At 41.5% G+C, this 15,868-nt stretch overlaps 1 long non-coding RNA gene across 1 annotated transcript in view; it reads right to left on the reverse strand.

The window, feature by feature from the left end:
- The window catches only part of LOC138368237 (uncharacterized), a 470,460-nt gene extending 458,289 nt beyond the window's left edge, over positions 1-12,171 (reverse strand). The window contains exon 1 of the long non-coding RNA XR_011229548.1: positions 12,043-12,171. This is a non-coding gene — a long non-coding RNA (uncharacterized lncRNA). The remainder of the gene's footprint in view (positions 1-12,042) is intronic.
- Between the last annotated feature and the right edge of the window lie 3,697 nt (positions 12,172-15,868).

Consider the following 15,868-nt stretch of genomic DNA (forward strand, 5'->3'; position numbering starts at 1 on the left):
AGCCAAAAAGCGTTTAGTGCAAGTGCCTACTAGTGCCACCTTGAGGACCCACAATTCGGACCAATTACAATGGGTTAGTATGTTTTAGTGTTATAATTGGATATTTTGTAATAAATAATTGTAATATATATATATATATATATATATATATATATATATATATATATATATATATATATATATATATATATATATATATATATATATATATATATATATATTTGCATTTTTTTTTCGCTTGTTATCAGGGGATATGCATGGAACTTACACACCATGCTGAACGGATGCCTATCTGCAAGGGTGCCAATTATGAACGAAATTGGTCGACGTCAAGCTCGGCTACAGGTGGCCAAACTTTGATCTTATTTTACTCAGGTAAGTAATTTACAACTTCAAGGTGCTTCACAGGTTTCATTTATTAATCAATTTACATGCAAATTACACTTTCTATGTAGAGTTTCTGCTTCTACAATGTCAAGTAACATTGTAGTCCAAAGTCTATTTATTGATTTTATAAATATTATTTACCATCATATATTGCATATTTTTGGAAGGGGGACTTTGAATAATTGAATTATTGCACTAAACGCTTTTTGGCTAAAATCCCTATTTGAAATCCTTTATTACATGCTAATGTGATATCTGAGTGTTATAGAAATGATTTTAGTTGACACTGTGTTCCCTGAAATTTTTTGAAAATGTTGAGAATTCGTTGCATAATACGTTCTGTATTTTTTTTCTCCACTTCTATTTAGAGTGTGATGCTGAAACTTGGACCAGTTGCAGCCCCTTCTATAACCATTCCATGATTAAATTTTCAAAAAAATCGGAACATGTTTTATTTTCTGTGATTAGACCCCCTTAAGTAAGGTAGGGTTAGGTTGGGTTAGGTAAGGTTGGGCAAGGTTAGGTAAGGTTGGTTAAGGTTACATTAGGTAAGGGTACTTTAGGAAAGGGTACGTTAGTTAAGGTTATATTAGGTAAGGTTAGGTAGGGTAAGGTTAGGTAAGATTAGGTAAGGTTAGGTAAGGTAAAGTAAGGTTAGGTAAGGCAAGCTTAGGTTATTTTAGGTAAGGCAAGGTTAGGTTAGGTTAGGCAAGGTAAGGTTAGGTAAGGTCAGGTAAGGTTAGGTTAGGCAACGTAAGGTAAGGTAAGGTTAGGTACAGTAAAGGTAAGGTAAGGTTAGGTAAGGTATGGTAAGGTTAGGTAAGGTATGGTAAGGTTAGGTAAGGTATGGTAAGGTTAGGTAAGGTATGGTAAGGTTAGGTAAGGTTAGGTAAGGTAAGATAAGGTTAGGTTAGGTAAGGTTAGGTTAGGTAAGGTTAGGTTAGGTAAGGTTAGGTTAGGTAAGGTTAGGTTAGGTAAGGTTAGGTAAGGTTAGGTAAGGTTAGGTAAGGTTAGGTAAGGTTAGGTTAGGTAAGGTTAGGTAAGGTTAGGTAAGGTTAGGTAAGGTTAGGTTAGGTTAGGTTAGGTTAGGTTAGGTTAGGTTAGGTAGGTAGGGTTAGGTCAGGTCTGGTCAAGTTAACACTTTAGTGCGCGCGGCACTAGCTGGAAAAAAAAGCGGGTTGTGCGCGCGGCGTTCTGGGCGCTCAAGCGTAAACACAAAAAAGTTTATAATCTTTTCACGCTCCTAACATCAATTCTCGAGCTACGTTTTTCATTTTGGTATCAATGCGTTGGCAATAAAATTCTCTACAAGATCATATGCATAAAATGTCACCCAAGCATTTGGTATCCCACCACGAAGTAAATAAACACGAAGATGACTCACCGTTACACCCAAACAGGAAGTAAATGTTCATACTCTTTCGTTTGTTGCCAGCCTCACAGTCATCCTACAGCGCTTATTTTGATATCACTGAACTCGCAATAAAATTCCCCACCCAGACATATGCTTATCAATGTCTAATTATGTTCCGTACGAGTGTGGGAACTGGGCGAAGCGTTAGCCATGATTTCAGCAGCGACGACACTGTTGTGATGCAGTGCTTTGAAAGTTTATACTTATTTCACTGTCATGACATTATTTCTCGAGCTACGTGTTTCATTTTTATAGCAATGTGTTCGCAATAGAAAGTTCTATAAGAACATGGGTAGAATTGGCCAACAGAGCGTCAAATAAATTTGCGGCGAATAAAATCTTATGCGAATCTTACGCATGTTTTTACCCGTGAGCGTAAAAAGTTTTTACTTTGCTCATGTTTTATCAAGTTTATACTTGATTCACTCCGTTTTTTTTGCTTGTATAGTGTTCGGAATAAAATTCTCTACACAGACATATGCATATAAATGTAGAATCATGATCGCGGCCAACACAAGAGTGTGTGGAGTGCGCGATTACCATCGTTGTGACACCAATTCAATAGTCTCTCCTCTAAGTTACAATACATTGCCGTTTTCTCTAATAGGCACAGTGCCTATTAGAGAAAACAAAAATTTAATGGCAAACATATTCATACAAACCCCAAGTCGATCGAGTAGTAAATACCCAATATAACACTGTCCGTAAATTTACGTCGTGATCCAACAGGCGGTTAGGGAAACCGCCCGTAAGTCCAAGTCGAAAATCCAGGAAAGCGTTAAGTAAGGGTAGGTTAGCTAATGTTAGGTTAGGTAAAGTTAGGTTATATTAGGCAGGGATAGGTTAGGTTAGGTTATGTTGGGCAAGGTTAGGTTAAGTCAAGCAAGGTTAAGTTATGTTAGGCAAGTTATGTTATTCATGCTCATGCCCTTGTGCCACCCATAGCTCTACTGTTCAACAAATCCATAGTATCCATAGTGTGTGTCATACCTTCCCTGATATCCTTAAAAAAGCAAGAGTAACGGCAGTCCATAAAGGAGGCAATCTGGCAGGCATAAACAATTATAGACCAATATCAAACTTACCCATTCTATCAAAAATATTTGAAAAAATTAGCTACAAACAGCTCTATTCCTAACTCGTAAAATTCGACATACTCAGCCCCTACCAGTATAGCTTCAGGTCCCAAAAGAGCACCAATGATGCAATCATTAGTCTCCTTGACATAATCTATTCAGCCCTTGACAAAAATTTGTTTCCGATTGGACTCTTCATTGACCTAAGAAAAGCCTTTGATACTGTTAATCACAACTATCTCTTACTTAAACTCCAGCATTATGGAATCCGAGGCCTTGCCCTGGACTATAACCGATCCTATCTTAGTGACAGACAGCAATGTGTAGCCATCAATGATACAACCACTTTCACTCTACCAATAACCGTTGGAGTGCCACAGGGCAGCATCTTGGGACCTCTTCTATTTCTTATATATATCAATGATCTGCCTAATGTCTCTAATATTCTTAAACCTATATTGTTTGCTGATGATACTACCCCCATCTAGTCAGCCCCAACCCACATATGCTAAATAATGTTGTGAATAATGAATTTAAAAAAAGTAAACTTAAGGATGTCAACTAACAAACTAACACTAAACATAGAAAAGACTTACTACATCTTATTTGGAAGCAAATCATCGAATGCAATTCAGCTGCAGATAGACAACATTATCATCAGTAATAAAAATGATGGAAAGTTTCTTGGCCTATTCCTAGACAAGAGACTTAAGTTCAGCACCCACATTCAACACATAACTAAGAAAGTCTTTAAAAAAGTTGGTATACTCTCCAAAACCAAATATTATGTTCCTAACTCTGCTGTCCTCTCACTATATTATGCACTTATCTATCCCTATCTTAATTATGGTATCTGTGCATGGGGGTCAACCACTGCAAACCACCTTAAGCCCATCATCAGCCAGCAAAAATCTGCTATCAGAATAACAACAAACTCTGCTTTCAGACAACACTCAGCTCCCTTGTTTAAATCCCTTAACATGCTAAATATTAATTCCCTCCACACATTCTCTTGTGTCAACTACATTTACAAAACCCTGTTCTTAAATGTAAACCATGCTCTGAAACTCTCCCTGGACAGATGTAATAGGACCCATTATCACCACACCAGAAATAAATATCTCTTTGATATCCCCGAGTCAAACTTAATCTGTGTAAACACTATGCAAATTAAGGGACCTAGTCTATGAAACTCACTCCCTAGTGAATTGACAAGCTGGCAAACTTTTGCCTCATTTAAAAACAAAACCAAAAAGTACCTAATTTCATCTTCGTAGTTTCCTACACTGATCTTTAAATTTGTTCTGTATCTAGTGTTACCCACTCTCCCAATCTTTATGTACTTAATCCAAACAACTTCACCATTGTGTTCATTGCTGTCTTCTTTTATGTACTAGCCATATGCTGTATTGTGCCTACTAATTTTTGTTAAACTACCATACGGACTGCTTCCTGGGTGTGTGTAAAAAAATGGAGGCCTGGTCGAGGACCGGGCCGCGGGGATGCTAAGCCCCGAAATCATCTCGAGATAACCTCAAGATAACCATTCAAGCTATCATTGCAATCAATCTGAGCTACCTATGTGCTTTAATATACCTACAAATTTCTCTCATCTTTTATTTTTTTTCTTGCTATGTACCTGTTATCATTTTTATAAATTTTGCTAGTATTTACCTACTCAAAATTTTCTTAGATTAAGGACCTGCCCGAAATGCTGCACATACTAGTGGCTTTACAAGAATGTAATTACTATGCTATGTATCCTCACAATCCTAATGTACCTTCTTGTACATATATAAATAAATAAATAAATAAATAAATAAATAAATAAATAAATAAATAAATAAATAAATTCATGTGTGGCAAATTATGTTTAACAAGTTATGTTCTGTTAGCCAAGGTAAGCTTAGGTAACATTAGATAACCTACCTGAAACCTGATAAAGTTGAGTAAGGGTAGGTTAGGCTGGGTAAGGTAATGTTGGGTTGGGTAAGGCTAGGCTAGGGCTGGTTGGGTAAGGTTAGGCTAGGGTTGGTTGGGTAAAGCTAGCCTAGGGTTGGTTGGGTAAGTCTAGGCTAGGGTCGGTTTGGTAAGGCTAGGTTAGGGTTGGTAAGGCTAGGGTTGGTTGGGTAAGGTTAGGCTAGGGTTGGTTGGGTAAGGCTAGGCTAGGGTTAGTTGGGTAAGGCTAGGCAAGGGTTGGTTGGGTAAACCTAGGCTAGGGTTGGTTGGGTAAGCCTAGGCTAGGGTTGGTTGGGTAAGCCTAGGCTAGGGTTGGTTGGGTAAGCCTAGGCTAGGGTTGGTTGGGTAAGCCTAGGCTTACCCAACCTCGGAGGACTCGTAGTTCGCGGGGGAGGGGACGGACGTGTCGTCGTCGCGCTCCGTTAAAGCACTGGAATAAACCGGGCTTTTTTAGGATTATAACCATGGATTATGGCCCACAGCGATCACCAAGTGCATAGTGACCCGTAGGAAAGTTGAATACAGAAATAAACAATGGAACTTTGAGTTAAATACAGAATAAACGTGGTCCCACGTGGTGAGCCAGTGCCACCAGGCTCATGTGTACAGGCATAAGCGATATATATCAAATATAGCGAGCAGTGATACGTTGAACAGAGAAGTGGAACGTGTAACACAACATATAAATTTGTGGATAGTGTTAGAGAATTGTACATAGAAAAAGTATAAATGTAAAGTTGTTGAGGAGGCATCACACTAGGCTGTTTACACCACAGCCACGAGGCCTACACAGTGTAGGGGACGTCCCGCAGTAACAGTATACTCCCTCAGTGATAATATACTGGCAATATATACTGTAATACGGGAAAGTGGATCTAGGAACTAGTAATAGAGTAAGTGAATAACATTGCAAGCCAGAAGAAAACAGAAATTCCCTTAGGATATTACAGGCAAATAATCAGTGTATAAATCAAGTAACTGGCAACCGGTGGCATCCTGCCCCCGACCTGGGACAAACAACGGTCAACTAGACGGTCCAAAGAGGACCATATTTTCTGCACAAGGCGATAAGTACCCCCACATAAACGTGAACAAATAAACATATGTAATATTATAAATATACTGTATACATATTATATATATACATACATATATATGGAGCCGGTCGGCCGAGCGGACAGCACGCTGGACTTGTGATCCTGTGGTCCTGGGTTCGATCTCAGGCGCCGGCGAGAAACAATAGGCAGAGTTTCTTTCACCCTATGCCCCTGTTACCTAGCAGTAAAATAGGTACCTGGGTGTTAGTCAGCTGTCACGGGCTGCTTCCTGGGGGCGGAGGCCTGGTCGAGGACCGGGCCGCGGGGACACTAAAGCCCCGAAATCATCTCAAGATAACCTCAAGATATATAATATTATAAATATATTCATATAATATTATAACACCACAAACCCAACATGGAGGTGTGAGGAGGCTTCTTTAAGTCACTTCGGAAGAGTGTTGTAGGCATTGTATGTAACATTTGTAACATAAGATTTCACCTGAGTTGTACAGGATTACCTACGCAATATGCAAACCGGGAAGGTAACTACTGGATCTGTCAAAGTGACAAACGGATGTGGGAAAACATTACCAAACCAATGAATAACATTCCTGAAGTACACAGGCTACAATTCACACATAAACTACCAGAAATATATGCAGAGTGTATAAAGACAGCAACGAACTCTTACCACAACCCAGGGACTGAGAATTTAGAGAGTCAAAGTAGCAATGTAGAAGGGCATAGTGTCGAGGTACCCAAAAATGAAGACAATATTGTAGAGCAAACTGGTGATATGAATAAGGAGAGAAAAAGTGAGACGAATGAGAACACAAATGAGAAAGACGAAAGCAACAAGGAGAAAGATAAGGGCAATACCGAGAATGAATGCAGAAACGAGAAAGTTGGAACAAAAAACACAGGGGTAGCCAAGTCGTGCACGGGTACAAACAAGAAGAATACAATCACAGATGAAAATATTTGCAGGTATTATGCAAAAGGACAGTGCAGATATGATATGGGCCCAGAGGCACGGAATGCTCATTCATGCACCCACGGAAATGCCGAAACTGGTTAGGGAAAGGCAGATGTCGTTTTGATACAGAGTGTAGATATTTTCACCCTAAGCTATGCAAATTCTCAGTTAATGAGAAGAAATGCTACGATCTTCATTGCCCCGATTTCCACGTCAGAGGTACACAGCACTATATAAGAGAGGAAGTCCAATATAATAGCCCTGAAAATTTTTTAGAGGCAGGTATAAACAGAGGGAGAAACAGACAGGCAGAAATGTGGCAGGAGTACGGATGGAGAGGGGGAAATGCCCAAAACTGGACTACGGTTCGTCATCAAACCCACATACACTACACCCCCCAACTACACAGAGACTACCACACTCCCCAGTATCACTTCCAAAACTGGACAAACCATTGCCACAACAACACACCCTGGGTTAGGGTAGAGAGGAGGGAGAACTACCAAAACCTTCCAAAAGTGACCCACAATATGGACAATCATTCATATTTGCAAACATTCAAGGTTTAAAGCCAAAGTCAAGGAATAAAGTTAAGTTCATAAATGGCCTCCTATTAGAGTCAAACTCAATATTTGGGGCATTCACGGAAACTCATACAAAAGATTACATGGATGGTGAAATCTGGATTCCAAATTATAATTTATATAGATGTGATAGAAAAACTAGGTCAAATGGAGGAGTAAGTCTATATATTAAAGAAGACCTGGTATGCACAGAACTACTAAACTCAACTAATGAGGTGGTAGAGGTACTTGGAATTAAGGTAGAGAAACTAAACCTAATTATTATTCTAATATATAAACTGCCAGATACAACGGTTGAGGAATTCACAGAGCAGATGCACAAAATAGAGAATATACTTGACAACCTAGCAAACCCAGCTCCAGATATTATCTTCCTTGGAGATTTCAATTTACCGAGTCTAAGATGGAGAACGGCAAACACAAATATCATAGCAGGGAATGACCCGGGAAATAACCAACCACAGGTCAAAGAACTTTTGAGATTCTGTGACAAATTCTCGCTCAATCAACAGATTACAGAACTAACTAGGAACGAAAACACACTAGACTTGTTATTCACAAACAATGATGAACTAATCAGAGACATCACAATCTCAGATACTTCATACTCAGACCATAAGCTCATTGAAGTGCGAACTACCATAAATAACGGTAGTAGGTCTAAGAGACCCAACATGCGAGAAGGAATATTCAATAAATTCAATTTCAACAATAAGAGGATTGACTGGGAAAAAATAAATGTAAACCTTGCAACCATTCAATGGGAGACGGTCTTAAGCGACAAAACTCCCACACAGGGCTCAACTGACAGCTGAAGCTTACAGGGTCTGCTTGAAGCACGTACCTGTGAGGAGGGGCAAAAAGAGGACCACTCTAGAAAGAGAACGCAGAAGACTGTACAGGAGAAGGAAAAAAATAACGGAAATGCTTTGGCAGACACAACTATCACAAGCAAGGAAAACAAGCCTAAGCAGGGAGATCGAAGAAATAGAACAAACGGTGAAGCGATCATATGAGTCTGAGGAAATGGAATTGGAACAGAAAGCTACACAAGAGATAAGAAAAAATCCGAAATATTTTTTCACATACGCAAAATCCAAATCCAAAACCTCGACCAGTATTGGACCGTTAATTACAAATGAAGGTACGTACACAGAGGATAACAAAGAGATTAATGAAATTCTAAAAAGCCAGTATGAGGCTATGTTTAGCACACCAATAAACAACATGAAAGTTGATGACCCAGACAGCTTCTTTATGAATGACATTCAAGCTGCAGATAATATAACGGATATTACCACAAACTCGGAAGACTTTGAAAGAGAAATTGACAATACGCCTATGCACTCAGCTCATGGGCCTGACTCATGGAATTCAATATTCATAAAGAAATGTAAAGTACCAGTACCAGTAGCGAGAGCACTCAGCGTAATAAGGAGAAAGAGCCTGGATACAGGGGAGATACCAGCAGCACTTAAATCTGCAGATATAGCTCCGTTGCACAAGGGGGGGGAGTAAAGCCTTGGCAAAAAATTATAGACCAGTTGCACTAACATCACACATAATAAATGTGTTTGAAAGAGTGATTAGGAATCAAATTTCTAGTTTTATGGAAAACAATGAATTGCACAATCCAGGACAACATGGATTTAGAGCAGGAAGATCCTGTCTGTCACAGTTACTCAACCACTATGACAAAATCACAGAAGCCCTAGAAGAAAAGCAAAATGCAGATGTTGTATACACAGACTTTGCAAAGGCGTTCGACAAATGTGACCATGGGGTGATAGCTCACAAAATGAGGTCAATGGGAATAACTGGAAAAGTAGGATGCTGGATACTCAATTTCCTGTCGAACAGAACACAAAGAGTAACAGTCAATCAGATAAAATCGAGTCCAAGCGATGTTAAAAGCTCTGTACCTCAAGGTACAGTCCTTGCACCGCTACTGTTCCTTATTCTCATATCTGATATAGACAAAAATACACGTCACAGCTTCATGTCGACCTTTGCAGATGACACAAAAATCAGCATGAAAATTACCTCTGCTGAAGACAATGAAAAACTACAAGCAGATGTCAACAAAGTTTTCGATTGGGCAGCAGAAAATACCATGATGTTTAACAGAGATAAATTTCAGGTACTCAGGTACGGCAAAAATGAGGATCTGAAACATAATACAGGGTACAAAACACAATCAAATCTTCCCATAGTAGAAAAACAGCATGTCAAGGATTTGGGAATAATGATGTCCGACGATCTAACGTTTATGGAGCATAACCAAGCAAATAATGTGTCGGCCAGAAAAATGATCGGATGGATTATGAGAACTTTCAAATCCAGGGATACCATCACAATGGTTGTACTCTTCAAGTCACTTGTTTTGTCCCATCTTGAGTACTGCTCAGTACTCACTTTTCCCTTCAGAGCAGGAGAGATTGCTGAAATAGAGGGAATACAGAGAACATATACGGCAAGCATAGACGAGATAAAACACCTAAATTATTGGGATCGTCTCAAAGTTCTCCAAATGTACTCTCTAGAAAGGAGACGAGAGAGATACCAAATAATATACACATGGAAAATACTGGAGGGTCAGGTCCCAAATCTACACAGTAAAATAACAACGTACTGGAGTGAACGATATGGAAGAAAATGCAAGAGTGAACCAGTGAAGAGCAGAGGTGCCATAGGCACAATCAGAGAGCACTGTATAAACATCAGAGGTCCGCGGTTGTTCAACGTCCTCCCAGTAACTATAAGAAATATTGCCGGAACAACCGTGGACATCTTCAAGAGAAAACTGGACGGTTTTCTAAGAGAAGTTCCGGATCAGCCGGGCTGTGGTGGGTATGTGGCCCTGCGGGCCGCTCCAAGCAACAGCCTGGTGGACCAGACTCTCACAAATCGAGCCTGGCCTCAGGCCGGGCTTGGGGAGTAGAAGAACTCCCAGAACCCCATCAACCAGGTATCAACGAGGCTAGGGTTGGTTGGGTAAGGCTATGATAGGGTTGGTTGGGTAAGGCTATGATAGGGTTGATTGGGTAAGGCTATGATAGGGTTGGTTGGGAAAGACTAGGCTAGGGTTGGTTGGGTAAGCCTAGGATAGGTTTGGTTGGGTAAGCTAGGTTAGGTTTGGTTGGTAAGGTTTATTCTGGTTAGAATTGGCAAGGTTAGACAAGGTTTGTTTAATAATAATAATAATAATTTTTATTTAGGCAAAGGTACATACATAAAGAGATTTTACAAAGTTTGTTGGCTTTATAGATAGAGCTAGTACATACAATGCCTAAAGCCACTATTACGCAAAGCGTTTCGGGCAGGAAAGTAGGTTTAGGTTTGGTAAGGATATTAGGTTGGGTTAGGTTAGGTAGGGTAATATTAGGTTGAGTCAGGTTAACATGGATAAGGTTTGCTTAGGTTGGATAAGGCTAGCTTAGATTCGGTAAGGTTAAGTTTGGTAAGGTTAGGTTGTGTAAGCTTAGGTTGGGTAAGGGTAGGTTGGATAAAGGTAGGTTGGGTAAGGGTAGGTTGGGTACGGTTAGTTTGGTTGGGTAAGGTTTGGTTGGGTAAGGTTAGGATGGCTTAGGTTAAGTTAAGTTAGGTTAAGTTAGGCAAGGTTAAGTTAGGTAAGGTAAGGTTAAGTTAGTTAAGGTTAGGTTTGGTAAGGTTAGGTTTGGTAAGGTTAAGTTGGGTAAGGTTTAGTTAGGTAAGGTTAAGTTAGGTTAGGTAAGGTTAGGTTAGGTTGGGTTGGTTTGGGTTAGGTTGGTTTGGGTTAGGTAGGGTTAGGTTAGGTTAGGTCAGGTAAGGTGTGGTAAGTAAGGTTGGTTAGGGTTAGGTAAGGTTAGGGTTAGGTAGGGTTAGGTAATGTTAAATAAGATAAGGTTCGGTTAGGTAAGGTTGGGTTGGGCAAGTTAAGGGCTGGTTGGGTTAGATAAGGTTAAGTAATTATAAAAATGTGCCAATTAAAGCTAAGTAGGTTTTAAAAAACCATTGGTAAACCATATTGGGTAGCTAGTGACTTATAGCAAAAATGATAGTCTATGTATACATTAGATCATGATACTGTAATGGTAAACTTGCAATACCCAGCACTTGTTAAATCACTAAAATTGTCTTCAACAAGTCAATTAAGTGTTTATTCACATGTCAAGATTTGTTAAATATTAAGAGACGTAGAGTAGACGTAGTGTAGACAATTATAATATCATACAGAGATGATTATAAATTATTCGGCCATGGAATTAATAGAGTAGCATTACCCAAGATATGATGGACCAGGCACATATTTGTCTTACTGACTGGCCTATTGTGAAAACCATAATCAAATTGTCTGGTAAAGTCATGATATTACAGAAGCGGTTCGTCACTGCTCTACCCTCTAAATACCTAATATTACATTATATTGGGAAAAAGTAAGTAACTATGAAAAGAAGGCACCAAACCGGGAAGGCTATGTAGTAATATTGGGAAAAAGTCGTTGAGTAAACATGAGTGTGGACAGGAAAGTTGGCCACGACCTGACATGCAAAGGATTAGTTCCATGTTCCGCAGTCATTGTCAAGTTTTTAAACTAAAACAGTACAAAGTGTGTCTTCGCGCTTACCTTACATATCAATGTCTGCAGATTATGTCAGCAGAAGTGTTGAAACAAGATAATTATGAGCCAGACTGGCAGAGTCTCCGGTGTTGTTGTGGCCCAGCTGGCGTCCAGTGTTGCCACCACCGCCACCACAAAATTCCCAGCACATCTGGGGAAAAATTCCCAGATTATCATCCTGGGACTCCAGGAGGAATTTATACATGAAGCAGGAATTCATACAGTTGAGGAAGCTAACAGCAGTAAGGTGTTCAGGCTCGCAGAGGTCAATATTAGTGTCCCCTGCGATAATTAGATGGTTTTTGTTCAGTCTGTTATCTAGTATTAGATTTCTAAGGTTTGAGTTGAATTCGGACACATCAGTGTTAGGAATTTATTTATTTATTTATTTATTTATTTATTTATTTATTTATTTATTTATTTATATATATACAAGAAGGTACATTGGGTTTGTGAGAATACATTGGATAGTACAGTATTTACATTCTTGTAAAGCCACTAGTACGCGCAGCGTTTCGGGCAGGTCCTTAATCTAGCAGATAATTTTAAGTAGGTAATTTCAATCAGAATTGATAAATGATAAAGATACATTACAAGATAAAAATGATATGAGAGAGATAAGTAAGTATATTAAAGCACATTGTTATATTAAAGCTCTGATTGATTACATTGACAGCTTGATTAGTAATTTAAACAAGATTAATAGACACCATACAGCAGATTGACAACACATATAAGACAGCAATGATCACAATGGTAAACATGTTCAGAATGGGTACATAAAGAATGGGAGACTGGGTAGCAAAAGATACAGATAAACAAGATTTATAAACACCATACAACAGATTGGCAGCACATATTTTCTGACCAGGGGGAGAAAGATACTGGCAGTATGGGGCGTTTCTGACCAGGGGGAGAGATACTGGCAGTATGGGGCGTTAAAGTTTATTGAAGATTAAATTCTGCAGAACATGTAAATATATAAAGTTCACATAAAGTAAGTAATTATATAAAGTTTATATTAAACACGGTTTATATTATAGACTTAACAAAGTTGATATTATATAAAACTTAATATTGAACATGTAAATATATAAAGTTTCAAATATAAATTAAGTAAATATATAACGTTTATATTAAAATATATAAAGTAAATATATAAAGTAAATATATAAAGTAAGAATTAACAGTAACAATTCCAAGGACTAGATTTAACTTAAAAGGTACACCCGTAGTAAGTATGAGACCTTAGCCTATAGTGACATGGAAACTAATTCTGCAGAAACCTAAAGGTTAACTGGTACTAGAATTAAGGCCGAGTGCAAATGTGTAGTAATTATATAACACTAGGATATAACAGGCAGGACACAAAGAATAACTAATAAGTGAGAGACCACATAACACGTAATGTACCCGGCCAAGAGGCCGTAAAAGACCTAATGGATAAGGAGAAGGGGGTGTGACTACAAGTAGGGCTTACTAGCACCTAGACTGGGCAAAGTATTAGCTGCGGACAGCGGGACACTTGGGGACCGGCGCTGCACCCCCCTTCCCACATGCAGTGGGGAGACAATCGGGACAACTGTGCAAAGCATGACGGGGGTACAAAAGCAGCCGCTTGCAAAGGGGGGGAGGGTGGGGTTTTGCGAGGGCAGCGGCGAGGGCAGGCGGAGTGAGGCGGAGCCCCATTGTGCGCCCGTATTTATACGGCCCCAAACTGCCCTGCGCAACGCCGCGGGACGCGCTGCGCAATTGTTTCTTTCTCCCCCGCCAGAAACATCCCCGCTTGTGATGCAAGCAGTGACCATTTTCTGACCAGGGGGAGAAAGATACTGGCAGTATGGGGCGTTAAAGTTTATTGAAGATTAAATTCTGCAGAACATGTAAATATATAAAGTTCACATAAAGTAAGTAATTATATAAAGTTTATATTAAACACGGTTTATATTAGACTTAACAAAGTTGATATTATATAAAACTTAATATTGAACATGTAAATATATAAAGTTTCAAATATAAATTAAGTAAATATATAACGTTTATATTAAAATATAAGTAATATAAAGTAAATATAAGTAATATAAGTAATAAGTAATATATAAAGTAAGAATTAACAGTAACAATTCCAAGGACTAGATTTAACTTAAAAGGTACACCCGTAGTAAGTATGAGACCTTAGCCTATAGTGACATGGAAACTAATTCTGCAGAAACCTAAAGGTTAACTGGTACTAGAATTAAGGCCGAGTGCAAATGTGTAGTAATTATATAACACTAGGATATAACAGGCAGGACACAAAGAATAACTAATAAGTGAGAGACCACATAACACGTAATGTACCCGGCCAAGAGGCCGTAAAAGACCTAATGGATAAGGAGAAGGGGGTGTGACTACAAGTAGGGCTTACTAGCACCTAGACTGGGCAAAGTATTAGCTGCGGACAGCGGGACACTTGGGGACCGGCGCTGCACCCCCACCGCAGGCCAGCGGCCGGACCCCCCCCCCCCCCCCCCCCCCCCCCCCCCGAAGGGCGAGTGCCAGCTGGCCGCGTGAGGCACTCAATGTAGCAGAGCAACAACGTCCCGTCTGACGTAGGATGTGAGCACTACTCTTCCGGCTGCCGTTTGCCATTATTTCTGATGTGGCGAGCCCGTCCCGAGACAGCTGGGTGCGGAGCGTAGTCATCTGAAGTCAAGCCTAGTGCCGAGAGGGCAGCGCGTAGGATCCTGGAGAAATCTCGCCTGGTGACAGGAGCGCTTGTAGGATCCGAAGAGTGTTGATTCCTGACCATGTAAGCGATACCTGGTCCAGTCGGAGCGTGCGTCGATTTTTTGTCGCGTAGCTCACCTCCCGGGCTGAAAGATAATGGTCACTGCTTGCTTGATTGCAAGCGGGGATGTTTCTGGCGGGGGAGAAGGAAACAATTGCGCAGCGCGTCCCGCGGCGTTGCGCGGGCAGTTTGGGGCCCCTATAAATACGGGCGCACAACGGGGCTCTGCCCTCACTCCGCCTGCCCTCGCCGCTGCCCTCGCAACCACTCCCCGGCCGCCCGACTTCGCACGAGATGGACAACACGCCAGCTGCCTCGGTACCTGACCTCTCTCTCACGGACATCCTGGGGCCCTCGACTCCCCAGACTGTTCCGGCAGGGCCCTCCTGCCCTACACTTCTAAACCCAAGGTGAGGTTTTCTGTTCAGTTCTAGTCAGGTCTCCCCAGTGCGGCGTGTGCCAAGCGCCTTCCCCTCGCGGTACGTGTGTGCCGCCTTAGTTAGTCCATTGGGCTCTCTGCTGTTGTTCCCGGAGAGCTGGGGCGCCCTTCCTGGGCCTGTGCCGGGCGCCCCCGTGCCGTGCTGGTCGCGTGGCTGGCTTAGGGTCGGCGTGCCCTGGGCCGCGTCCCTAGTGGCCTGCGTTCGGTCTCCTCTCATGTGGGGCCCCGTCCAGCCGTGCCCAAGGGGTCCCGCCGCGCGGCGTGCTAGGCGCGCGCCCTGCCCGGGGCCCCGTCGGCGGCCAGGCGTGCCCTTGCCGGCGTCGCCATGTGGCCAGGCGTGGTGGGCCCTACGCCCTTTGTGCTCTGCCTTGGGGCCGTCTCCTTTTAATTGGCCTTGGGGTCGTCTGGGGTGCTTCGGCGTCCTTCCCGCCTTTCCTTCGGGGCCCCCTGTCGCCGGCCCGCCGGGTTTCCCTGGGTGTCTCAGGGGGCCAGGTTTCGCCTTGTCCGAGGACATGTGTCGCCGTCGGCGACGGATTGTGGCCAGGTTCGGTCCTACGCCCGGGGCGCATGTTCTCGGCGGCGGCGACACGTGGTCAGGCGTGGGCGGCCCTATGGCGGGCCCC

The sequence above is a fragment of the Procambarus clarkii genome, chromosome 24, assembly GCF_040958095.1.
Source record: "Procambarus clarkii isolate CNS0578487 chromosome 24, FALCON_Pclarkii_2.0, whole genome shotgun sequence".
In the NCBI taxonomy this organism is placed as follows: Eukaryota; Metazoa; Arthropoda; class Malacostraca; order Decapoda; family Cambaridae; genus Procambarus; species Procambarus clarkii.